The sequence below is a fragment of the Sminthopsis crassicaudata genome, chromosome 5 (genome assembly GCF_048593235.1).
Source record: "Sminthopsis crassicaudata isolate SCR6 chromosome 5, ASM4859323v1, whole genome shotgun sequence".
In the NCBI taxonomy this organism is placed as follows: Eukaryota; Metazoa; Chordata; class Mammalia; order Dasyuromorphia; family Dasyuridae; genus Sminthopsis; species Sminthopsis crassicaudata.
The window spans coordinates 142485452-142512281 of record NC_133621.1 but is presented as its reverse complement, the minus strand read 5'-3'; positions in this window follow the sequence as shown (position 1 = coordinate 142512281).

The window sequence follows — 26830 nt, the reverse complement described above, 5'->3', positions numbered from 1 at the left end:
TTCCTAATTTGTTTATGGTATCACCCTTGACACCCAAATCATGTACACATTTTGACTTTATTTTGGTATGGGGTGGTGAGATGTTGGTCTATGCAGAGTTTCTGACATATTATTTTCCAATTTTCCCAGAAAAGTTTTTTTCAAATACTGAGTTCCTATTCCAGAAACTGGAGTGTGGTGGTTTATCATATATTAGATTGCTATAGGCCTTGATTATTGTGCCATGTGTATCTAATCCCTTCCATTGATCTTTATTTATTTCTTAGCCAGTACCAAATGGTTTTGATGGCTGCTGCTTTATAATATAATTTTAGGTTTGGTGCTTCTAAGCCACAATCCTTTGTATTTTTTTTTCATTAATTTTCTTGATATTCTTGACCTCTTGTTCTTCCAGATGAATTTTATTATTATTTTTTCTAGTTTTATAAAAAATTCTTTTTGGCATTTTGATTGATATGGCACTGAACAACTAGACCAATTTAGGCAGAATTGTTTTTTCCAATTGTTTACATCTGATTTTTTTTTGGTATGAGAAGTGTTTTGTAATTGTATTCATATAGTTCTTGAGTTTGTCTTGGCAGATAGACCCCCAAATATTTTATTTTGTCTTCAGTAATTTAAAATGGAATCTCTCTTTCTACTTCTTGCTGATGTCAGTAATATATGGAAATGTTGATGTTCTGTGTAGGGGGGAATTAATATTCCACAACTTTGCTAAAGTTGGGAATTGTTTCCAATAGGTTTTTGGATGATTTTCTAGGATTCTCTAAATATGTCATCATATCATCTGCAAAGAGGGATACTTTTATTTCCTCCTTGTCCATTTTAATTCTTTTTCTTTTCCAATTTCTAAAGCCATTATTTCTAGTACAATATTGAATAATAGTGAAATAATAATAATAATAATAATAATAATAATAATAATAATAATAGTGCCTGATCTTATTGGGAATAAGATCTCTCAATTATAAATAATGCTTGCAGTTAGTTTTAGATAGATGCTGCTTATTATTTTAAAGAAAGCTCCATTTATCCGTATGCTCTCTAGTGTTTTTAATAAGGTGCTGTATTTTGTCAAAAGCTTTTTCTGCATGTATTCAGATTATCATATGATTTCTGTTGGCTTTGTTATTGATACGGTCAGTTATGGTAATAATTTTCCTGATATTGAACCAGCCCCACATTCCTGGTATAAATCCCACTAGATCATACTGTATTATCCTGCTAATAAGTTCTAATCTCTTTGTTAATATTTTATTTAAAATGTTTGCATCAATATTCATTAGGGAGATTGGTCTGTAATTTTGTTTCTCTGCTTTGGCTTTTCTTGTTTTAGGTATCAGTATGATATTTGTGTCATGGAAAGAATTTGGCAGTACTCCTTCTTTAACTATTTTTCCAAGTAGCTTACAGAATATTGGAATTAATTGTCCTTTAAATGTTTGACTGAATTCACTTGTGAATCCATCTGGCCCTTGAGATTTTTTTAGGGAGTTCATTAATGGCTTTTTCAATTTCTTTTCCTAAATTGGGACAATTTAAGTAATTTATTTTCTCTTTTGTTAACCCAAGTAATTTATATTTTTGTAAATATTCATCCATTTTGGTTAGAATGTCAGACTTCCTGCCACAGAGTTGGGCAAACTATCTCATAATAATTGTTTTAATTTCTTTGTTACTGGGGGAAGTTCACCCTTTTAATTTTTGATGTTGGTTATTTGTTTTTTTATTTCCTTTTTCTAATCAAATTAATCAAAGGTTTATCTATTTTGTTGATTTTTTCATAAAACCAACTCTTAGTTTTATTAATTAGTTCAACAGTTTTCTTAGTTTCAATTTTATTAAACTCTTCTTTAAGTTTCAAAATTTCTAATTTAGTATTGAATTTGGGGTTTTAATTTGTTTTTTTGTTGTTTGTTTGTTTTAGCTTTTTAGTTGCATGTCCAATTTGTTGATCTCCTCTTTATCTATTTTGTTTTCATGTAACTATTTAGAGATATGAAATTTCCTCTAAGAACTGCTTTGACTGTATCCTATAGGTTTTAATATGTTGTCTCATTATTGTCCTTTTCTTAGAGAAATTATTAATTGTTTCTGTGATTTGTTGTTTAACCCACTCAATTTTTAGAATGATATCATTTAATTTCCAATTTGTTTTTAGTCTATCTTTCCCTGCTCTTTTATTGAATATAATTTTTACTGCATGGTGGTCTATATGTGTTACTATTTCTGCCTTTCTGTATTTCATTGTAAGATTTTTATCCCTAATACATAGTCAATTGTGATGTAGGTGCCATGTATTGCTGAGAAAAAGATGTATTCCTTTCTGTCCCTATTCAATTTTCTCCAGAGGTATACCATATCTAGGTTTTCTAGGATTTTACTAACCTCCTTAGTTCCTTTCTTGTTTATTTTTTGGTTAGATTTGTCTGATTCTGAGATGTGAAGGTTGAGGTATCCCACTAATATAGTTTTGCTTATTTCTTCTTTTAATTGTCTTAAAATGTTCTATAGAAATTTGGCTGCTCTACCACTTCATGCATACAAATATTATTACATTTCTTACTACTTCATTGTTTATGGTACCCTTTATCAAGATGTACTTTCCTTATCTCTTTTAATAAGATCTATTTTTACTTTACCTTTACCTGAGATCAGAATTGCTACTCCTGAATTTTTTTGCTTCAGCTGAAGCAAAATATGTTCTGTTCCTGACTTTTTTCCTTATTCTATATGTGTCTCAATGGGTCAATTGTGTTTATTGTAAACAATATATTGTAAGATTCTATTTTTGAATACACTCTGCTATTTGCTTCTGTTTTATGGAAGAGTTCATCCAATTCACATTAACAGTTATGATTACCAATTCTGTATTTACTTCTATCCTATTTTCTCCTCTGTATATACTTTTGTTTTGTCTTTCTACCCTATCTTTAGTAGTGGCTTTTTTTTTTTTTTACCCACTCCTCCATTTCTTTTAGTAGTATTTTTTTTTTTACCCATCCCATCCCTAACCTTATCTCCTATAACTTCCCACTTCTCTTAGTGATGCTTTTTTTTTTTAACCCACTCTACTCATTACCTAATCTTTTATCATTTCTTCCCTTTTTCTCTTATATTTTCCCTAGTATTTCTGCCCTCCCTTCTAACCCAAACCTCTGTTTTCTTTCCTCCTCCTCCTACTTCTTTATAGGGTTAGATAAATTTCTACATCCAACTGAATGACTAATTCCCTGTTAGAGCTCAAATTGAGGAGATCAAGCTTCAGACAATTCTCATGCCCCTCCCTTCTTTTCCAAGATTGTAATAGGTCTTTTGTGCCTCTTCATGTAATGTAATTGTCCCATTATACTTCCCCTTTCCTCTTTTTTTTTCAGTATAGACTTTTTTCTACCCCTTAATATCTTTTTCTTTGGTGTCATTACATCACAGTCCATTTAAAAACACTCCCAATTAATGTGTTGCTCCCTTCTATCTGCTCCAGTGATAGGCATAACTCTCAAGAGTTAACAGCTATTGTTTTCCCATCTCGGAATATAAACAGTTTAACCTTTAAATAATATCTATCTATATCTATATATTTTCCTTGTTTACCTTTCTATGTTTCTCTTGAGTTCTGGCTTTGTGGATTAAATTTTATGTTTAGTTGTATTTTTTTCACCAATAAAAATGATTGAAAGTCTCTTACTTCATTGAAGCTCTATCATCTCCCCTGAAAGATCATGCTAAGTCTCACTGATATTTAATTCTTGTTTGTAACTTTAGTTCCTTTGCCTTCTGAAAAATACTATTCCAGACCCTCTGATCCTTTATTGCAGTAGCCATCAGATCCTGGGTAATCTTGGCTATTGTTCCTTGATATTTGAATTGCTTTTCTCTAGAAGCTTCCATTATTTTTGCCTTGAGATTTTAGTTCTGGAGTTTTGCAACAAAGTTCCTTGGAGTTTTCATTGTGAAATCTCTTTTCAAAGGTGATCAATGGATTCTTTCAATGAGTATTTTCCCTTCTGTTTCTAAAATATTGGGGCAGTTTTCCTTAATAATCTCTTGAAGAATGCTATCTATAGTCTTCTTTTGAACATGGCCTTCAGATAGGCCAATTAATTTTTTTTTTGGTGGAGAATAATGTCAGCAGCTTCTTTTTGTTTGCATATCCATTATCATATGCAGATCCATTATAATGTGGGCACATTAAACAACATCATCCCATAAAGTTTAATTACCATTCAACACAGTGTGACAAATAATACATTGTTTCTTAATATATATAACACAGACTGTTGCTTTGTACCCTAATGCAATTTTCAGTCTTGATTCATGTATAAACTGTCTGCAGCTGTATTTTTCAAGGACTATATGGTATAATCATATGACCCTAAAAATATTTTGTTTTCTAGCTACTTTGACTTGAATTACTGCTTCATTATTAAAGCAATGCTGAAATTTGGATTGCTAAGCCCCTAATATATTGAGAAAGTCTAAGGCCTCCTCTATAATTTGGTAACTAGCAAGTCATATAACATTTTCTGGACTTGATTTCCTTACTTGTAAAATTAAATGATATCCACATTTCATTCAGGTTTCATATTTCATAATAGTATCTGTTACATATAATACTTAAATTTCTTGCTCTAATGATCAAGAAATTTTTAAAAATTTGGTACCTAATAAGCCACTGACTCTAAAGCCAAACTTTTTATTGTTTTATTATAACTTTGTATTGACAGAACATATGTATGGGTAATTTTTTACAACATTATCCCTTGCACTCTTCTTTTCCAACTTTTCCCTTCCCTCCCTCCACCCCCTTTCCTAGATGACAGGCAGTTCCATACATGTTAAATATGTTATAGTATAGCCTAGATACAATATATGTGTGCAGAACCAAATTTCTTGTTGCACAGGAAGAATTGGATTCAGAAGATAAAAATAACCTGGGAAAAAAAACAAAAATGCAAGTACTCCACATTCATTTCCCAGTGTTCCTTCTCTGAGTGTAGCTGATTCTGTCCATCATTGATCAATTGGAACTGAATTAGATCTTCTTTTTGTCGAAGATATCCACTTCCATCAAACTACATCCTCATACGGTATTGTTGTTAAAGTGTATAATGATCTCCTGGTTCTGCTAATTTCACTCAGCATCAGTTCATGTAAGTCTTTCCAAGCCTCTCCTGCTGGTCATTTCTTACACAACAATAATATTCCATAACATTCATATACTACAATTTACCCAACCATTCTCCAATTGGTGGGCATCCATTCATTTTCCAGTTTCTGGCCACTACAAAAAGGGCTGCCACAAACATTTTGGCACACACAGGTCCCTTCCCTTCTTTAATATCTATTTAGGATATAAGCCCAGTAGTAACATTGCTGGATCAAAGAGTATGCACAGTTTGATAACTTTTTGGGCATAATTCCAGATTGCTCTCCAGAATGGTTGGATTCTTTCACAACTCCACCAATGCATCAGTGTCCCAGTTTTCCCTTATCCCCTCCAACATTCATCATTATTTGTTCCTGTCATCTTAGCCAATCTGACAGGTGTGTAGTTGTATCTCAGAGTTGTCTTAATTTGCATTTCTCTGATCAATAGTGATTTGGAATACCCTTTCATATGAGTAGAAATATTTTCAATTTCATCATCTGAAAATTGTCTGTTCATATCTTTTGACCATTTATCAATTGGAGAATGGCTTGATTTCTTATAAATTAGAGTCAATTCCCTATATATTTTGGAAATGAGGCCCTTATCAGAACCTTTAACTGTAAAAATGTTTTCCCAGTTTATTGCTTCCCTTCTAATCTTGTTTGCATTAGTTTTATTTGTACAAAAGCTTTTTAATTTGATATAATCAAAATTTTCTATTTTGTGATCAATAATAATCTCTAGGGTTTTTTTTGGTCACAAATTCCTTTCTCCTCCACAAGTCTAAGAGGTAACTATCCTATGTTCCTCTAATTTATTTATAATCACATTCTTTATATCTAAATCATGGACCCATTTTGAACTTATCTTGGTGTACAGTGTTAAGTGTGGGTCCATGCCTAATTTCTGCCATACTAATTTTCAGTTTTCCCAGCAGTTTTTGTCAAATAGTGAATTCTTATCCCAAAAGTTAGGATCTTTGGGTTTGTCAAACATTAGATTGTTATAGGTATTGACTATTTTGTCCTGTGAACTTAACCTATTCCACTGATCAAATAATCTATTTCTTAACCAATACCAAATGGTTTTGGTGACTACTGTTTTATAATATAGTTTTAGATCAGGTACAGCTAGGCCTGCTTCATTTTTTTTTCATTAATTCCCTTGAAATTCTCGACCTTTTGTTCCTCCATATGAATTTTGTTATTTTTTTCTAGGTCATTAGTTTCTTGGAAGTCTTATTGGTATAGCACTAAATAAATAGATTAGTTTAGGGAGCATTGTTATCTTTTTTACATTCCCTCAGCCTATCCAAGAGCCCTTAATATTTTCCAATTATTTAGATCTGACTTTATTTGCATGGAAAGTGTTTTGTAATTTTGCTCATATAATTCCTGACTTTCCTTTGGCAGATAGATTCCCAAATATTTTATTCTATCGACAGTTATTTTGAGTGGAATTTCTCTTTGTATTTCTTGCTGTTGGATCTTGTTGGTGATGTATGAAAATGCTGAGGATTTATGTGAATTTATTTTGTATCCTGCAACTTTGATAAAGTTGTGAATTATTTCTAAAAAGTTTTTAGTAGAATCTCTGGGGTTCTTTAAGTGTGCCATCATATCATCTACAAAGAGTGATAATTTGGTTTCCTCATTACCTCCTCTAATTCCTTTAGGCTCTTTCTCAACTCTTATTGCCAAGGCTAACATTTCTAATACAATATTGAATAATAATGGTGATAGTGGGCAACCTTGTTTCACTCCTGATCTTACTGGGAAAGGTTCTAGTTTTTCCCCATTACATATGATGCTTACTGATGATTTTAAATATATGCTCCTGACTATTTTAAGGAAAAGTCCATTTGTTCCTATACTCTCAAGTGTTTTATTTAGGAATGGATGTTGGATTTTATCAGATGCTTTTTCTGCATCTATTGGGATGATCATATGGTTTTTAAAATTTGGTTGTTGATATAGTCAATTATGCTAATAGTTTTCCTAATATTGAACCAGCCCTGCATTCCTAATATAAATCCTACTTGGTCATCCTGGGGATGATCTTCTGTAATCTTTTTGCTAATATTTTATTTAAGATTTTAGCATGAATATTCCTTAAGGAGTTAGTCTATAATTTTCTTTCTTTGTTTTCAACCTAGCTGATTTAGGTATTAGTCCCATCTGTGTCATAAAAGGAATTTGGTAAGACTCCTTCAATCCTTATTTTTTCAAGTAGTTTATATAGCATTGAGTTAATTGTTCTTTAAATATTTGGTAGAATTCACATGTAAATCCATCTGGTCCTGGGGATTTTTTCTTAGGCAGTTGATTAATAGTTTGTTCTATTTCTTCTTCTAAGATGGGATTGTTTAACCAATTTACTTCTTCCTCTGTTAATCTGTGCAAGCTATATTTTTGAATGTATTCTTCCATTTCATTTAAGTTATCAAATTTATTGGCATAAAGTTGGGCAAAGTAACTCTTAATTATTGCTCTAATTTCCTCTTCATTAGTGGCAAGTTCTCCCTTTTCATTTTTAAGACTAACAATTTGATTTTCCTCTTTCCTTTTTTTAACCAGATTTACTAAGGGTTTATCTATTTTGTTGGGTTTTTTATAGAACAAACTATAATTTTATTAATTAATTCAATGGGGTTTTTTTACTTTCAATTTTATTAATCTCTCCTTTTATTTTTAGAATTTCAAGTTTTGTATTTGTCTGGGCGTTTTTAATTTGTTCCTTTTCTAGCAGTTTTAGTTGTAAGCCCAATTCATTGACCTTCTCTTTCTCTATTTTATGCAAGTAGGCCTCTAGAGATATAAAATTTCCCCTTATTACTGCTTTGGTTGCATCCCACACATTTTAGTAAGATGTCTCATTATTGTCCTTTTCTTGGGTGAAGTTATTAATTATGTCTATGATTTGCTGTTTCTCCCAATCATTCTTTAGTATGAGATTATTTGGTTTCCAATTTTTTTTGCCCCTGGCTTTTTATTGAATGTAATTTTCATTGCATTGTGATCTGAAAAGGATGCATTTACTATTTCTGCCTCCCTGCACTTGAATTTGAGGTTTTTATGTCCTAATATATGATCAGTTTTTGTAGAGGTTCCATGAACTGCTGAGAAGAAAGTGTACTCCTTTCTGTCTCCATTTAGTTTTCTCCAAAGCTCTATCACACCTTATTTTTCTAGTACTTTATTTACCTCTTTGACTTCTTTCTTATTTATTTTGTGATTTGATTTATCTAATTCTGAGAGTGCAAGGTTGAGATCTCCCATTATTATAGTTTTGCTGTCTATTTCTTCTTGCTACTCTCTTAATTTCTCTTTTAAGAATATAGATGCTACCCCACTTGGTGCATATACTTTTAATATTGATATTGCTTCATTATCTATGCCACCTTTTAGTAAGATATAGTGCCCTTCTTTATCTCTTTTAATTAGATTAATTTTTGCTTTTGCTTCATCTCAGATAAGGATGGCTATCCCGGTTTTTTTTTTTTTGTTTGTTTGTTTTGTTTTGTTTTGTTTTGTTTTGTTATTACTTTACCAGAATCATAGTATATTCTGCTTCAATCTTTTACCTTTATTCTGTAAGTATTGCCCTGCTTCAAGTGTGTTTCCTGTAAACAACACATTATAGGATTCTGGCTTTTAATCCAGTCTGCTATCTGCTTCCTCTTTATGGGGGAGTTTACCCCATTCACATTTATGGTTAAAATTACTAATTCTGTATTACTTGCCGTCTTGTTAACCATATCTTTTTCTAATTGTCCAATTGAGTTTTTAAGTGAGTTGTATTGTTCTTATGCTTTTCTCTTTTTCTTCTTCCTTACTCCTCTCCCTAGTATTAAATTTGTGAACACCACTTGCTTCTCACAGCCCTCCCTTTTTAGTATCCTTCCCCCCACCTTAGAGTTCCTCCCCCTTTCTTATCCCTTTTCCTCACAATTTCTGTATTCCCTTCTGCTTAGCTTACTCCTTCTCTTTTCACTTTTCCCTTCCCACTTTTCAATGAGGTGGAAGGAGTTTCACCATAAATTGAATATGTCTAATATTTTTGTCTTTAAGCCTATTCTGATGAGAGTAAGATACACATTATGTTCACCCCCTTCCCTTCTTTCCCTCAGATATAATAGGTTTCCTTTGCCTTTTCATGAGGTGTAGTACCCTCACTTTACCCTTTTTTCTAGTACAATTTCCTGTCCACCTCTAGTTTCTAGAACAAAGTATACTTGTGTTCTTTATGTATCTTTATAACAGAAATATAGTTCCCAAGATTTCTTTTTAACTTTTTAGGTTTCTCTTGAGCCCTATATTTGGAGATCAAACTTTTTATTTCCATTTTTTTTTTCATCAGAAATAGATGAAATTCACCTATTTCATTGAATGTCCATCTTCTTCATTGGAAAAAAAATGCTCATTTTGGCAGGGTAAATTATTCTTGGCTGCATACCAAATTCCTTAGCCTTTCAGAATATCAGCTTCCAGGCCCTTCAATCTTTTAATGTGGATGCTGCTCGATCCTAATCCTTATTGTGGCTCCTCTATATTTCAATTGATTTTTTTTCTACCAGCTTGTAATATTTTTTCATTGGTCTGATAGTTCTGGAATTTAGCCATAATATTTCTTGGAGTTTTAATTTTAGGGTCCCTTCTAGTAGGTGATCAATGAATTCTTTCAATATCTATTTTACCCTCTGTTTCTATAACATCTGGGCAGTTCTCTTTGATAATTTCCTGGAAAATAGTGTCCAGGTTCTTTTTTTTCATCATATTTTTCAGGAAGTCCAATAATTCTCAGGCTACCTCTCCTAGATCTATTTTCCAGGTCTGTTGTTTTCCCAAGAAGGTATTTGACAGTTTTCTCCATTGTTTCTTTTTTTTTGGTTTTGCTTGACATTCTTGGTGTCTCCTTGAGTCATTCAATTCCATTTGTTCAATTCTGATTTTCAATGAATTATTTTCTTCACTTGATTTTTTCATATCTTTTTCTAATTGTCCAATTGAGTTTTTAAGTGAGTTGTATTGTTCTATGGAATTTTTTTTTTCATTTCACCAATTTTATTTTTTAAAGAGCTATTTTCTTTTTCCATTTCACTAATTCTATTTTCCTTGGAATTGTTTACCTTTTCCAATTCACTAATTCTGTTTTCCTTGGAGTTGTTTATCTTTTCCAATTCACTAATTCTGTTTTTCGAGGATTTGATTTCTTTTTCCACTCTATCTTTAAATGAGTGGGATGACTTATTCAGACCCTCTTGCCAAGCTTCCCTTTCCTTTTCCCATTTTTCTTCTTTTCTCTTGTGAGGGCCTTTTTGATTTCTTCTATGAGAGTCTTGTGTGTTGAGGACCAGATCATATCCCCTTTTGGGATTCATCTGGAGACAGTCTATTTTTAGTCTCCTCAGGATTTGAAGTCTGCTCTCTATCCATATTGAAGCTATTAATAGTTAAAGCGTGCTTTAATTTTTTTGCTCATTTTGTCAAAGAAGAATCAAAGAAAACAAACTAATAAAAAAAAATGCAGTCTCCTTGATGGTATCACCAAGCTTCTTCTATAGACTGAAAGGGGCAGCACTGAGACACTAGCAGGACAGTAATGGCTGTGCTGTGGCTGTGCTCTGAGACTCTGAGAGCATGCTGACATGCTCTGGGTGGGTGTGGCCAGGTCCCAAGAGACTCTAGCTTTTCAGGGTTATAGTCTTTACCCCCTTGTATTTCCTTCTCTGCTGATCTACTGGTTTGCTGCCAGGGCAAGTAGCCACACTGTGGTAAAGTTCTCCCAGTAGAAACAACTGAGATCACACCCCACCCCCCTCAGGTCTGTGCAGTGTGAGCTGCCTTCCATGCTCTTCCTGCCTGCTGTGCTCTCACTGCCTGCCTGCAATCTGCACCCAATCTAACACTCCCCATTTGAGAGCAAAAACAAACCTTTTCTGGTGAATTTCGAGGATATCCGTTGCTAATGTATTCATGGGTTTTTTTTGGTCAAACACTGATTCTGAGGCCTTGTCATAAAAAGTCTTTTAAGAGCAAGAAGGAGCTTAGATAGATGTGTGTGTCCTCTCTGCCATTTCATCTGGAAGTCTCTAGGCCAATTATTTTAAAATTGTCTCTTCTGGACCTATTTTACAGGTTGACTGTTTTTCCAATGAGGCATTTCATATATTCTTCAAATTTTTCCATCCTTTTTAGTTTGTTTGACTTATTCTTGCTGTCTCACGGAGTCACTAGCTTCTACTTGCCTTGTTCTGGTTTTAATGTGTGATTTTCTTCACTTAAGCTTTTTTTTTTCCATTTGGTTTATTCCACTGTTTAAGGAGTTATTTTCTTCAGACAATTTTTTTTTCTTTTCCAAGCTATTGACTCTCTCATGTATACCTCTCATTTCTTTTCTCATCTTTTTTTCTACTTCTTTTATTTGCCTTTTAAAGTCTTTTATGAACATTTCCAAGAAGCCTCTTTGGGCTTGAGACTAACTCATAATCACTCTTTGAGATTTCTTCTCTGGACATTTTATGCTCATTTGAGTTGGTGTTTTGGTCTGCCCTGTCACCATAGTAGCTTTCTATGGTCAAGGCTCTTTTCTGTTTTTTTCTTTTTTTTTTTTTTTTTTTTTTTTACTTTTATGCTTGAGCTCTGCCTCTGGAGTAAAGTGGTACTGTCCCAAGCTTTCCATGCAACTCTGAGCCTTGGCTTTGAGCACAGGGACGCCTAATGTTTGTAGCGGGGAGCTTTGCCTGCTCTTTTCTGAAACAGCCTGGTTTCCCAGAATTTGCCTTCTGAGCTGGAAATGGAAGTTGCTTTGCTCTGATTTGCTGTAATTTGCTCCTCTACTGAACCAGAAACTGAGGTCTAAGTTGCTGATTTGCTGTGATTAAGACCCTCTCACATGCTTTCCCAGACTCTATCTGAACTGAGCTGAACACCCTTTTTACCCAGTGAGAATGACCTTTCTTGAAATTTTTCCAGTGTACCTTGAGCTGGAGAATGCCTTCAATACATCAGACCTGTTCAGAGATTTGGTATCATGGTTTTCAAAGGAAACTGGAAGGATTCAAGCAGCTTCTTGGTTGTACTCTGCCATCTTGGCTCTACCCTCAGAAGTCTCATCTTGACTTTTTACTTTAATACTCTTCTCTCCCAAAAATCTGTTTCTTAGTCAAAAGTAACACAGCCCTAGTGACCAGTATACAGTACCACAATGTTGTCCTTCAGGGAACTAGCCCAACTCCAGCTGAGCTAAGGCTAGAGCTACAGAAGTTGTTGTTTCTGCTTTATAATCCATTTTATAGGCAGATTTATCTCATTATATTCAATTTTGTTGACCTTAATAATGGAAATAAGGAAGAAAGGAAGGAAGGAAAGAGGGAGAGAGAGAAGAAAGAATGGAGGGAAGGAAGGAAGGAAGAAAGACTGGGTGGAGGGAGGAAGGAAAGAAGGAAGAAAGGAGAAAAGGAAGAAAAAAAGGTCAGCACTAGATAATTGAAGTTTATTATAATTGAATATCAGTCTTCTCCCTTCTCTATTCCTGACCTAAACCCAAATCAATAGGTTTTCAATCTCTTCATTTTTTTCTATCATTATTCCTAAATTGTCATAGTTTTACTGTTGTTGTTTTTTTTCCCTTGAAGCAATCCTTTCCTAAATACTATCTTTAGCACATCTAGCTAATTAGTTAGCTATCTCAGGCACATCTTATCCTTCTCTCTAGCTTAGCCATGCTCCTTGTCCACTTAATTCTACTTTTACTTCTATAATTTTTTTTTTTTATTTTTCATTGCCTATCCTGGATCAAAGTACAATTTATGAACTCTGTTTTTACTCTCTCCTATCCCTTGTCTCTAAATTTGAATGACCTTCCATTATGGCAGCTCAATTTCAAGAAATACTAAGTCCCTTCATCTTTCTTCCCATTTTTCTTAGAATGATAGGAATATGGTTTTATAATGAGAAAGGGCTTTAGAGGCCATAGAATCTAACCCATTCATTTTATAGATAAAGAAAATGATGTACAAAGAGGTAATTTGACTGTCCTATAATCACATAGCTAGTAAATATCAAAGGTAGGATATATGCAGGTTTCTTCTTATAGTTAGAACCAGGTCAGAATAAGAAAAATTCTGCATTTCTCTTTCTACCATTTGAAAAATGAAATTATCATTTGGGTAAGGCAAGAATTTCTCAACTCTTTACCGGGAATTTAGACTTTTTTTTAGAATTAAAGGGAATCTTAGTAGCTATCTGGTTTACATCATGCCTATTATAATATAACTTCCAAGTGTTCATCTAACCTCTACTTGAAGACCTCCAGTGTGGAGCCCATTACAGAAAGCCCATTCCACTTTAGATCATCTCCATTATTTTGAATTTTGAAGAAAGTTAAGGATTCCAAGTGGAAGAAGATAATGCATTCCTTATTTAGATATGATATATTTGATGTGTCTATGGGCAGAGATGTCCAGCAGGCAGTTGGTAATGTTCTCCTAGAGTTCACAGGAAAAATTAGGGCTAGATCTTTCAACTTCTATCATTGTGTAGAGATAATAATTAAAGACATAAGACCTCAGCAAGATTGCTAGAGCAAAGTATTCTGTGCTGGCTCAATTGATGGGTGTGGACAAAGAAGGGGAAGTGACATGTGTGGGTGGAGTAGGAGGAGGAAATTGAGGCATTCTCCTGGCAATGCAGAGAGAGGAAGGAGGTGTGGAGATTGCTAGATCTAATCCCCTGACCGAGACCACAAAAGACCAAGAATAAAGACTTTTGATTATCCTGACTCTGGCTGATTTCTGGGAAGACAGAGTTCCAGCACTTGTGGATGGATGGAATGATCTATTTTGTTTTGCTGACTTTGTTGTATTTAATTTTTCTTACTGATAGTTTTTAATTGATATCTTTATTTCAATGTCACTTATATTTCTCATTGTATTTCTTTTCTACTTCCTCTCCTAGAAGTGTTACTTATAATAAAGAATTAAAAAAGAGAAAGAAAAAAAAGCTTAATAAAACTGATTAACATATTATAAATGTCTGCCATTGTGTTCCACACCTCTGTTCTCACACCATTGCAAAGAAGTGGAGGGAAGCAAGTCTTCTTTGGGAACAAGTTTGATCATTCAGTAGTTTCAGTTCTTTTGTTGTTATTTCCATTTATATTTTTAGAGTCTTTGTATGTATTGTTTTTATTTCTCCAAAAGAATTTTGTTATTTGGCTGATTTTATAAGACATCCCCTCAGTATTTCGATTTCAAGAACAGTAAATCTGTAAATTAATTTTGATAGGAACATCAACACTTAATGGATGGCGGTGATCTAGAAAAACTGGGTGCAAAGGAGCAGGAAGGCCACCAGGAAGAAAACCGGGAAAGAAAAGTCCATGGAAGCCAACAAATGACATTTTTTTCCAAAAAGAGGAGTTTTTTTAATTATATCACAAGGTACAGAGGAGGGAAGAAGCATGAATCCTGAGAAAAAAATCATTGGATATCTGTTAAGGAGTATCAGATTGCCCAGTCACAGTTCAATACAGTTATGGTGCTTCTACCTGATACACAGGAGAGCTCTTTTCAGCTAGAAACTGCCAATGAAAGCTTCATCTACATACCATAGGCATGATTACATCAACTTGCTAACTACTAAGATGTCTAGAAAATTCTTGTGTATGCAAGCAAGCCACAGGCACTTAAGGAATTCTTGTGATCATCTTTTTAATAATGTTGTCATGGTATAGAAGCTGCTGTGATTCAGACAGCCTAGACCTTCCAACAATTATGCAGACTATATTTTCTTCCAGGGCTCCTGATGTTAGGTGAATGGAAATTTCATGGTAGAGCTGAAATCATCTCAACAAAGATTCATCAATTTCCCAGGATTTCAAATCTCTTCAAAAGGGTGCTTCTAAACTGTATGGCCCAATTGTACAAAAGCTGGATTTTGCTATTTGAATAGCACCTTGTCTTAAGTGTAGCATTTACATTTAGAAGATAATCTAAGTAGGCTTAAATCAGTCAAGTGTGTTAATCTTAAATTTATCATTTTATGGGACACAGAAAGCATTTCATACCATTAGATTTAGTTTAGTCTAAGTGAGAATTATTCAGTGATTTGCCTTATCATAAGGTCTTTCCCCTCCTCTTTCTAGATTATTCTTTTGGCCAATCTATTAAAGAAGTTACAATAAAGGCAATCGTAACCAGAAAGCAAAGTTGCTAGGTCAATATAAGTAACTGTAGCTAAACTTATAATTAGCAACAAGGATAACAAATTTCATTTTAGTGAATTTAGGACTGTTTGATGCTTTACTTACCCTAAGGGGACTCTAAATTTCTTAGTACATAGCCAATCCAGGGAAGTAAAATATCTGAAGCACTAAGCAAAACAAACTGTAACTATATCTATAAGCATATTCACCATTATGTACCTATAGTCCCCCTCCTTACTACCAAGAATAGGGAAAGATGTTGAATCAGTCAATCAGTCAATTAATCAATGAAAAGTGTCTGGGCCTGGCATTGTGCTAGACCTTGAAGATATAAATACAAAGAATGAAATAATTATTCTCAACAAATATTTTTTAAAGCATTTATTATGTGACAGGCACTATGCTAAATTCCAAGGATTAAGCAAAAGTCAAAGACATTAGCCTTATTCTAAGGAAGTTTAAGTTCTATAGAAAGGGAACAACAATATATAAAAGTATAGCATACTTTGGGTTCACTTCTCCCTCCTCTACAACTCATACACTTTCAGATTGAATCTCCAAGAGAAGAAAGGGCTATATTAGATTCTAAGATTAATATTTGTGGGAATCTGTGTGCTGGTATACTTACCTTGAATAAATACTTTTATTTATCTATCTAAATAAATAAATATTAAATTTATAATTTATTAACAAATTACAATAAGAACATATATATAAATTTTATCTATAACTCATGTCATCACTGAAGTCACTTCAAATCCTTAAAATCCCAGTAGTCAACTCTTCTTCACTGGTCTAGAAATTCAGTATTTATTGTCTCAGAAGTATAAAATAAAGGGTCTTCTTAAATCTTCTTCCAGGTATATACTTATAGTAAAGTATACACCCAGGTTTTGAGGGAAATGCTTTAAGTCATGGTTTTTACTATACCATCTTAGTAAATGTCTTTCTGAAAGCTGAGTCTAGTGACTGATTGTTAATAGAAAGCTATCCCATAGGGGCTTGTAACCATTAGGGGTATAGTTCCACAGGGTTATTCCTAAAAGACTAAAAAGAACTTCATTTTCTGGTATGTTCAAGAGATTTGGGGAAAGTAGCCCCAGAGGGAGTGCTATTATTGCATTCCATTATATATACATTTTTGGAGAACATATATGTATTTTTCTTTCCATCTATACCATAACTTTCTGAAGGCAAGCAGTTTATCTTTTCCTCTTTGTATTTTCTCCCATTGTCTAATACAATGAAGTAACTATAGTAAATGTTTCATAAATGTTTAGTGACTCTAATGAATTTAATACAGCATATATTCAAGGTGTTTCCTGCCCTCTAGGAGTTTATATTTTAAAGCATAGGATACATGTCATTAATCATACTAGTGGAAAACAGCATTATGTACTGCTTTGTGTGTATGTGTGTGTGTATATGTCTGCATATGTATGTAGTTCTATTATTGCAGTTTTGTTTTCCTTCTCTTGCTTCTTTGGTAGACTTGATGTGCACATATGGGGAATGACAATTGCTAGACATAGGGAGAAATTAGAGGGAAGGAACTGACAGATGGGGAACATAACAAAAATGAAAACAGGAAAGAATTAGAAAGGAAAGAAGGGAAAGAAGATGATGGCTAGGAAGAAATGGAGGTAATTAAGTCAGATATAATGTTACTTGTTTTTTATAAGAATGTTAGAACTGAAAGATGCCTTACAATTCATCCAATCTACTCCCTTATTTTAGCAGATGAGGAAACCGACCCAGAGAGGCAAGTTGACATACTCCTAGTCCCATCCCTACCAAAATCAAATATCTAGTCAGTTGCTTAGCCTGAGTCAGATCTCAGATCTCCTAATTCTCAATCCAGTTTTTTATCTGCTTTGTCATGCATTTTAGAAAGAATAGTCTCAATAAAAGAAGAAATACTTCAAGTATATTCACATCTATAAATTCGTTTAGTGTCTCATAGAACTTTACTTTTTCACTGGTCCTTTTATCAATGCAAACAAAAAGAAAGGGAAATGTATACTTTTTTATCCCTAGATCAAAGAGAGATAAATAGTAGAACAAGTTGGTTATATGCTATGTTCACACACACACGACACACACACACACACACACACACACACACACACACAGAGTCAACAACTAACTGAGGAAGAGAACCCAGAACCCATCTTTTTCAAAATGGTCAAACCCAGGACCAAGTTGTCTTAAATGAGGAAGTTTTGTTTAGATGGGAAGGAAAAGATTTCTAGGCATGGGAACAGCAAGTGAAAACGACCTGTATTCAGGAGGTAGAATATCATGATTTAGGAAAGAAAGGAGTCATTGCAGAATATCTGGAAGGGAATAAAATCATCTTATATTTGACTCTTATAATAAATATATAATATATATTTATTATAATATATATATATTATATATAATATATATAATATAATAATTATATTATATATAATATAATATATTATATTATAACATATATTATATATAATAATACATATTATATATAATAATATATATATTATATAATAATATATATGTATTATATATTATATATATAATTATATAATATATTATATTATATAATTATATATAATATATTATAATATAATAATAATATATATAATTATATATATAATATAATTATATATGTATTATATATAATTATATATGTATATATAATTATATATATAATATATAAATATATTATATTTATATATAATATATATAAATACATAATAAAATCATCTTATATTTGACTTATATTGGTAGGCACCAGAGTGGTTATAAAGGATGCGGATTGAGCCGTCATTCATTAGATTTGCTAACAAAGAAATCATTGGAAATTTTGAAGAGAGCAATAATCAATGAGGTCAGAAGCTTGAATCCAGAAAGTTGGAAAGAGATGAGAGAAAAGGAATTTTCTATACAGTCTGGTCCTAATTAGTGCAAATCATGAATCTCTTGAAGAGATTGCATAATTTAAAATCATACTATGTTTCCATTAAGTTGGAATCAATGACCATATTCTGAATCATTATAACTTCAAATAGTGTGAATTCAAATATATGAGACCATTACAAGGGATTAAATCACTGTCACCAGGACCTAGATGTGGACAAAGACCTGGAGCTAAAATTGAAAAGGTCCATATTGCATTCAGAAAATCATACGATATTTCCTATGACTTCAAACATCTCATTGAAACATCCCACCTTTTAAATACAATTTTTTTGATCATTCTCTCTATACTTATATGAATTACGAATTACCAACAACTTCTGTGTAGCTGAAATTATGGATCAACAAAATCCAATGAAGAAGAGTAAAATATACTTAACTAATATATAGCATTATATCTCCTCTTTTTATACCTTGGCACAGACCATTTTTCCACATCTGTAGAGTTTTGCTTCCTTATCTCTCTGTCTCTTAGAATTTGAATCTTTCTTTAAACCTTAGTCTAGATGCTACTTCCTTTGGGAAATTTCCCCTGATCTTCTCAGTTATTAATATTCTTTTCTTCCTCCAGTTAATTATCTATGTAAATATTGAATTTCTCTAATATAAGGCAAGTTCCTTGAGAGTGGGAACTTATTTTCTTTGTTATTCTCATTACCCATCTTAGGGTGTTGCTCAGAGCAGGTGATAGATAAACTTCTTATTCTTCTTGGCTAAAACTCACCTTCTAAAATACTTTGAATACGTTGAAATGGGAAAATAGAAATCAAATATTTGCTCACTGAGTCAACTAGAACTATTTTCTTTGGCTTCTGGGGAATCCAGTTCTTTATTTTTTCAATGACTTATATCACCTCTAGGATCCGTTAGTAGAAGATAATGGATTTCATTTTACTATTTTTACTATTTACTATATCTTAGTGTTCTAACACTATAGCTATTTCATTTCTTTTTATGATCTCCATTTAAAATATATCATTTTAAACAACACTACGACAGGAAGAGAAAATAAAGCAAATTAATGAATTTTCTATTTATCTATCTAGTGAATGTTTTGGAGAGAGTCATATGCTTGTCCTAGCTCTGCTGAGGTTTTCCCCTCAGGTCAAGGGTTTTAACTGAATCCTTTATATCATAGGTAAGAGTGTTATCAAGAAGACCTGGTGTACATCTCAGTTATTGAAGGGCTCAAAGGAAGAGGTGGGTCTTTTGAGGCAAAATGATTTCAAGAAAGAACAAGATAAAAGATCCTTCAATTTTTAATGTTAGAACAATAAATGTCTAATACTGATCATGCATCCTAATGATCTCTACCCTATTAGTTAGCACTATTATGGACCAGAACTCTGAACTTGAAACAAAGGATTCTTACAAGGTTAACTAAGTCAGTGGAACTAATAGAGACAATAGTTATCTAATTTATCATGGTTCAGTATGATTGATTTAATCCTACAAGGAGATGTTATGGGCCAGAATTTGAAACAAGGTACTAAGTGGAATTGAGAAGACAATGGTTATATCTGGTCTAGCATTGATTTAATCCTACAACAAATAAAGTTTTCCTAGTGATATAATGATTGGTTTGTACTCAGTGTGGACCATATAAGCTAGGGAGATTGAGAGACATTGGGAGAGAAGGCAAAGAACTGGTGGCAGGAGCTTAAGCACTCAGAACCAAGGGGAGACATTCAATTCGATCTTTGATCTTCCTGATGGCTGGCCTGGACTCCTGCATTTCCCCCACTAACACCAAGGCCAGACTGAAAGGCTCTCCAGAAAGCTGCCCAGCCCCAGGAAGGAGATAATAAGAAATCTGGACTATAAGAAAGCTAACTGGGCTTAGGAAAGGAGACAAGACTTTGAAAGAGATAATAAAGGATTTGGACTTTAACACCTGGATACTCTTGTGGTGATTACTGAACTGAAACGAAGGCTGCCACTAGAGACCCCAAGAAAACTTCAATAGAGAAAATTACATTTTAGAGAAAACATTATATAGTGCCATAAATTTGCATCAATTCCTTTGGGAACAAGCAGCTATTTCCTCTTCAGAGGGCTTCTCCTTTATCTTTGGAAGAGTATAATATCTATCTCTTAGCTCCAAGTGCTCACCCTAAATTACCCTAAAGGCCAGAAATTTATACTTTCATGTTCATTCATCTCTTTGCATCCTCAGTGCCTAGTACATAATGGATATTCCCATTTGTGGCTAATAACGATATCCTGCTGGTTACATTATTTATTATTTAATTAATAAATTTATAATTACATTGGTGTTAAATTATTATATTAATTATTCCTAAGTCTGTAACATGTTTTGATCACTTTAAAATTCATATTTGAGATCACAATTTATTTTAATGGCCTTATAAATTCTTAGTTTTTCTGCTTGAGTTCATTGGTAAACAATTCTTAGAAAGCTTCTGCTATAATATTCTTCATTTCCTATAATACCTATAATACCTAAGCCCAAAGGTGAATGTTTTCTTTCTTTTTCTACTCCACTTTTTTTTACTTTCTTTTTTTTAACCCCTTTCTTCTTTTAGACTTAAATACAAAATAAGAAAAGGAAAAAAAAAACATGTCATGTGCACAACAGAACATAAGAGGATTCAAAATATAAATAAATTTCCATTTCAATAAAGTCTATATAAGAAATGAGAGCTGTTCATCTTTGCTATTTTGTAGACTTTCTTTTGTTCTCTGCTAAGCAGTTTTTACTTTATTATTTTTCTCCTCTTCTTCCCCAAGGCTACAATTAAGCATGGATATATTTTACATAATACACACATATAGATAGATACACTGATAAATATAATCATGCACATTTATACATATCCTTTCATATGCATCAATGTAAGACTGTATTATGCTCTACACCTGCTTTCTTTACATAATAAATTCTACTCCTGATCTTTGTTTTATGTTTTGCATATCTCTTATTTCTTATCCCTTCTGACTCTTCTGCTTTACTTCTACTTGTTCCCTTGCCCTCTTATTATTTAACCTACACCCTAACCCAAGGATTCCCTTCCTTATCCTCTCCCCCTCACCTTCCCCTTGTCCTTTTGTTTCTATCTGAATTTAGAAGAATTTTATAGCTTTCCAAATATATATGTTGTTCTCTCTCTATTCCATTTCTGTTAATCTACACAATGTTCTATATCCCATATAATGTTCTCTGGTTCAGTTTTCTTGGGAGTGGTTTTTGTTTCAATTCAGTAATCACCATAAGTACAGCCCGGGTTAAAGTCCAAATCCTTTATTGTCTCTTTCAAAGTCTTATCTCTTTTCCTGGGGCTTGGTTAGCTTTCTTAGAGGCCTATCTCTCTCCTTGGTTCTGAGAGCTTGAGCTCCTGCCTGTCTTCTCTGCCCTCTGCCCTGAGGCTCCCAGCTTATAGGCTCTACACTGAGTATAAAACAATCCTTATATCACTAGGAAACCATTATTTGTTAGAGGATTAAATCAATGCTAAACTAGGTTTAACCATTGTCTCTTCAATTCCACTTAGTACCTTGTTTCAAGTTCTGGCCCATAACATCTCCTTATAGGATTAAATTAATCATACTAAACCATGCTAAATTAGATGACTATTGTCTCTATCAATTCCACTGACTTAGCACCTTGTAAAAATCTTTTGTTTCAAGTTCAGAGTTCTGGCCCATAACAATCCTATCTATATCTTATTCTTTCATCTCTTACTTCTTTATAAATTTAGAAGACTTTTATTCACTTCTAAATTTATATGTTGTTTCTTCTTTAATTCTAATTGGATTGAGTAGAGTTCCCTCTAAAAATTCCTTCCTTATTCTCTCCCTACTCTCTATTCACTTATTTTACATAGTGAAGATGAATCCCAGTCTTCTCTATTCCCATAGTAACTTTCTAAGGTTGAGTTTTTTCTCCATTGTCTGCTATTTTTTAATCATGTAACCATATCTGATCTTGAGGTGTGTGTGTGGGGTGTGTCTTTGGCCTCAGATCCTCCTTCAGTTCTCCCCTCTGGCCTGGAAATGAAACCAAAGACTAAGTGCCTACAGCCAGGAGTATCCCTGCTTCTACTCATTTGGCACTCACCAGTGTGTGATGTTCCTTCTCACCCAAGGCCATGTCTCGTCAGCACCATTGGGCTTGCTGTTCCTTATCAACAGAGGTTCCCTCAAACTTTCCCAACAATGATGACTCTCACACTGTCTGGGGGTGAAAATTTCTGTGACTGGAGCCAAGGTTACATCCTAATCCAACTGGCTGTTTATTGTTTGCTGTTTCAGAGAAACTAGCCTGAGAGTTGTTTACAATTCACAGGAGTAAAACCTCCATCTGGGATCTTACAAGAAAAAATAGGCCTAATTAAAAAATCAGGAAGGAAACTATATCTTTTTAAATGGTACCATAGACAATAAAGTAGCATCAATACTAGATGCATATGCACCCAGTGAGAAACATACAAATTCTGAAAGAAGTGAAGTCAGTTACAGGAAGAAATAGATATCAGAACTATATTAGTAGAGGAACTCAACCTCCCCTTCTCAGAATTAGACAAATTTAACCCCAAAATAAACAAGAAAGAAACTAGGAGGTTGATAGAATCCTAGAAAAATTAGATATCTGGAGAGTTAGATCTGGAGAAAACTGAATAGGGACTAAAAGGAATATAACTTTTTTCTCAGGTCTTTTTTCTGACCTTGTATCAGGGCATAAAAACTTCATGATCAAATGCAGAAAGGCAGAAATAGTAAATGCTTCCCTTTCAGACCACAAAGCAATAACATTATTCAATAATGGACCAGGGAAAGATAGACTAAAATCAATTGGAAATTATATAATCAAATGCTAAAGAATAAATGTGTCAAAAAACAAATCATAAAACAATATTTCATCCAAGAGAATGACAATAATGAGACAATATAACAAAACCTCTGGGATGCAGCAAAAGCAGTTCCTCGGGAAGTTTTATATCTCCAAATAGTTATATGAATAAAATAGAGAAAGAGAAGATCAATGAATGGGGCATGCAATTTGAAAAGCTAGAAAAAGAACAAATTTAAAAAACCTAAATAAATATTAAATTAGAAATTCTGAAATTTAAAGGAGAGATTAATAAAACTGAAACTAAGAGAACTATTGAATTAATTAATAAAACAGAGTTGGTTTTATGAAAAAAGCAACAAAATAGATAAACCTTAGGTTAATTTGATTGAAAAAAGAAAAAAAAAATTACTGGAATCAAAAATTAAAAGGGTGAATTTACCACCAATAAAAAGAAATTTTTAAAAAAGAAATAAAAAAATTTAAATGAAAAAGAAAAAAGAAAAAAAAAAGCAATAATTGATAGCTATTTTGCCAAACTCTATGGCAACAAGTCTGAAATCTAATTGAAATAGATGAATATTTACAAATGCATAAATTGCCCAGATTAACAGAAGAGGAAATAAATTACTTAAATAGTCCTATTTTAGAAAAGGAAATTGAATCAAATCATTAATGAACTCCCTAAGAAAAAATTTCCAGAACCAGATGCATTTACAAATGAATTCTATAAAGAACAACTAATTCCAATACTATGTAAATAAACTATTTGGAAAAATAGGTTAAGGAGTCCTGCTAAACAGAGTTCCTTTGATATTAGAAATAATACTTTTCCTCAGGATCCCTGCTCCCTAGGGTCCCTGATGCCTTGGGACTAAAATCAATGCTGTTCTTGACTGAAAGTGCTCCTCACCACCCTTGATCTGAGGCACAGAAGTATAGGCAATGAATGTGCCAAACAAGATGTGAGCCTGTATCTAGTACTAGCATAGGGGTCCCCTTTCTGAGCAGGTTCTAGATCTCTTTATCATTTATGGCTTGAGAATTCCTGAAGCTGCTACTGCATCTGTCATTACCCATAATTCTTACCTCTGGTGTTTCATCTACTTGAACTCCAGGCCAGTCTCCACTTCTGTGCCACAGATCTCTCTTTTCAAATTCCTAAGATATCATGGGATGGACAAAGATCTAACTAACATTTTCTTGGATCTTCCACTCAAGAATTCAATTTGAGGCATTATTTTAAAATTATTTGAAGGGGAATTTGGGAAGAGCTCAGCTGAGTGCTCTCTTCATTTCACCATCTTAGCTCCACCCCCAGAAGTTTGTGTGTCTATTTCTGTCAAACAATTATCTGATTTCATGGAATGGCTCAAAACACTTCATAGGTCCCCAAATATATTAATTAGTTGTTCCTATTTCATTTATGCCTTCCATTGTTGTAATCATTCAATCAGTAGTGATATTTGAGAATTCTTCACACTCAGTTTAAACATGAGATTAATTGATTAATTCTAGAACTCAGAAATGTTCTCACCTGATAAAGATATCAGGTCTTAGAACATCAAATTCACAGAGCATCAAATACATTGATTTGGGTTAGATACATATCCCTTTTATTTATAAGAGTAACATGTATGTTACTAAAAACTAGACTTGCTACAGGTCCCCAGTGATCCAAGGTACATGGAGGAGTTTGAGAATATCTTTCTCATTGATTTAATGCTTCCCCAGTTGTGTTCTTCCATATTATAACAGTTCTATTTAATTCCTTAACATTGATTGGATTTACAAGGGGAGATTTACTTCATAATTACAACAAGAAGAAATACACAAACATTTCCTGCAGTATCTCCAAATCACTTTCCCTTATACCACTTTTCTTTTGAGAAATAAGCTCAAAACTGAATTCAGTTTTTACATAGCATTGGTCTCACCAAGTTGATATTCAAAGGCACCATATTGGTGGGAAGAGATCAACTTTCATTGGGTGGGAAACCCAAGATTTCTCTAGAACAGTGGTGTCAAAATCAAATAGAAACAGATTCTGTGGAAAAATCTGTTAAACTGCATTTTATTTTTAATCTTCTTTTTTGTTTTGTTGCTGAGCCAATTGGACTTGCTCAGGGTCACACAGCTAGCAAGTGTTAAAAGTCAGATATTGAACTCAGATCCTCCTGACTTCAGGGCTGGTGCTCTATCCACTGTGCCACCTAGCTGCCCCTGCATTTTATTTTTTAAAACCTTTCCCAATTATATTTTGATATTTACTAATTATATTTTATCATAAACTTGCAATGTGTATAAGTAAAATAGCTTCAAATGACTTTCTTAAAGATATTGATAAAAATGTGAGCAATAACCATCTTATAGCAGCTAAATTAAATAGTATACATCTTAAAATATATATTATACATTTGTTTTTAACTTTATAAAAAATTTTGATTTCAAAATTCTCTTCCTCCCTCCTACATTCTCCTTCTGAAAAAGTACACAGTATGCAATATGTTATCAACCATATACGTGAAATCATGTGAAACATATTTATATATAAACCATATCACAAAAAGCAAGAAAATAGAAAATTGTACTTCATTTAGCACTTGAGTTCATCATTTCTCTCTCTGAAGATGAATTGCATTTTTCATCCAGAGTGCTTTGGAATTATGCTTAATCGCTATATAGATCAAAATAGCTGTCTTTTTTAGTTGAACATCACTAAAATAATGCTCTTGCTGTGTACAATGATCTGGTTCTATTCACTTCAGTTTATATGTCTTCTAAACTTTTTCTGAAATTATTCCCTTCATCATTTCTTAGAGCAGGGTAGAATTTCATTGTAACCATATACCACAACTTGTTCAGCATCCCTCAACTGATGAATATCCCCTCAATTTCTAATGCTTTGCCACTAGAAAAAGAGCTAATATAAATTTATTTGTATACATGGATCCTTTTCTTTTTTTCTGATCTCCTTAGGGCACAGACCCAGTAGAGATATTACTGGATCAAAGGTATGCACAATTTTACTTTGACTTATAGTTCTGAGTTTGTTGAAATGGTTGTTCATTAGTGTATCTATTTTCCCACTTCCTCCCCATCATTTGTCTTTTCTGAAGTAGTACCTCAGAGTTGTTTTAACTTATATTTTTCTAATAGTGATTTAGAACATTTTTACATGATTAAAAATAATTTTGATTTCTTTATCTGAAAACTCCCTGTTTTTATCTTTTGATCATTTGTCAATTGGGTAATGGCAAATTCTCATTAAAATTCTCATAAATTCAACTTCATTTCCTATATATTTGAAAAATTAGTCCTTTGTCAGATAAATTTTTTATATTCATTACATATGGTATCTTTTAGCAAAATGTCATCTCCTTGATTATGCCTTTTAACTTTTTAAAAATTTTTGCTTTGTTAGAAATCATAATTTCAACTCTTTTTTTTTTTTTTTTTTTTTTTTTTACTTCAGCTGAAGCTTAATAGATTTCCCTCTAGGGTCTTATTTTAACTGTATGCATGCCCATCTGTTTAAGTGTGTTTCTCATAAAGAACATATTGTTGGATTCTTATTTCAAATCCATTCTACTATCCATTTCTATTTTATGAATGAGTTCATCCAATTCACATTAGCAGTTATGATTACTTACTCTATATTTCTCTTCATCCCATTTTTTTGCTTATCCTTTTCACTCTTT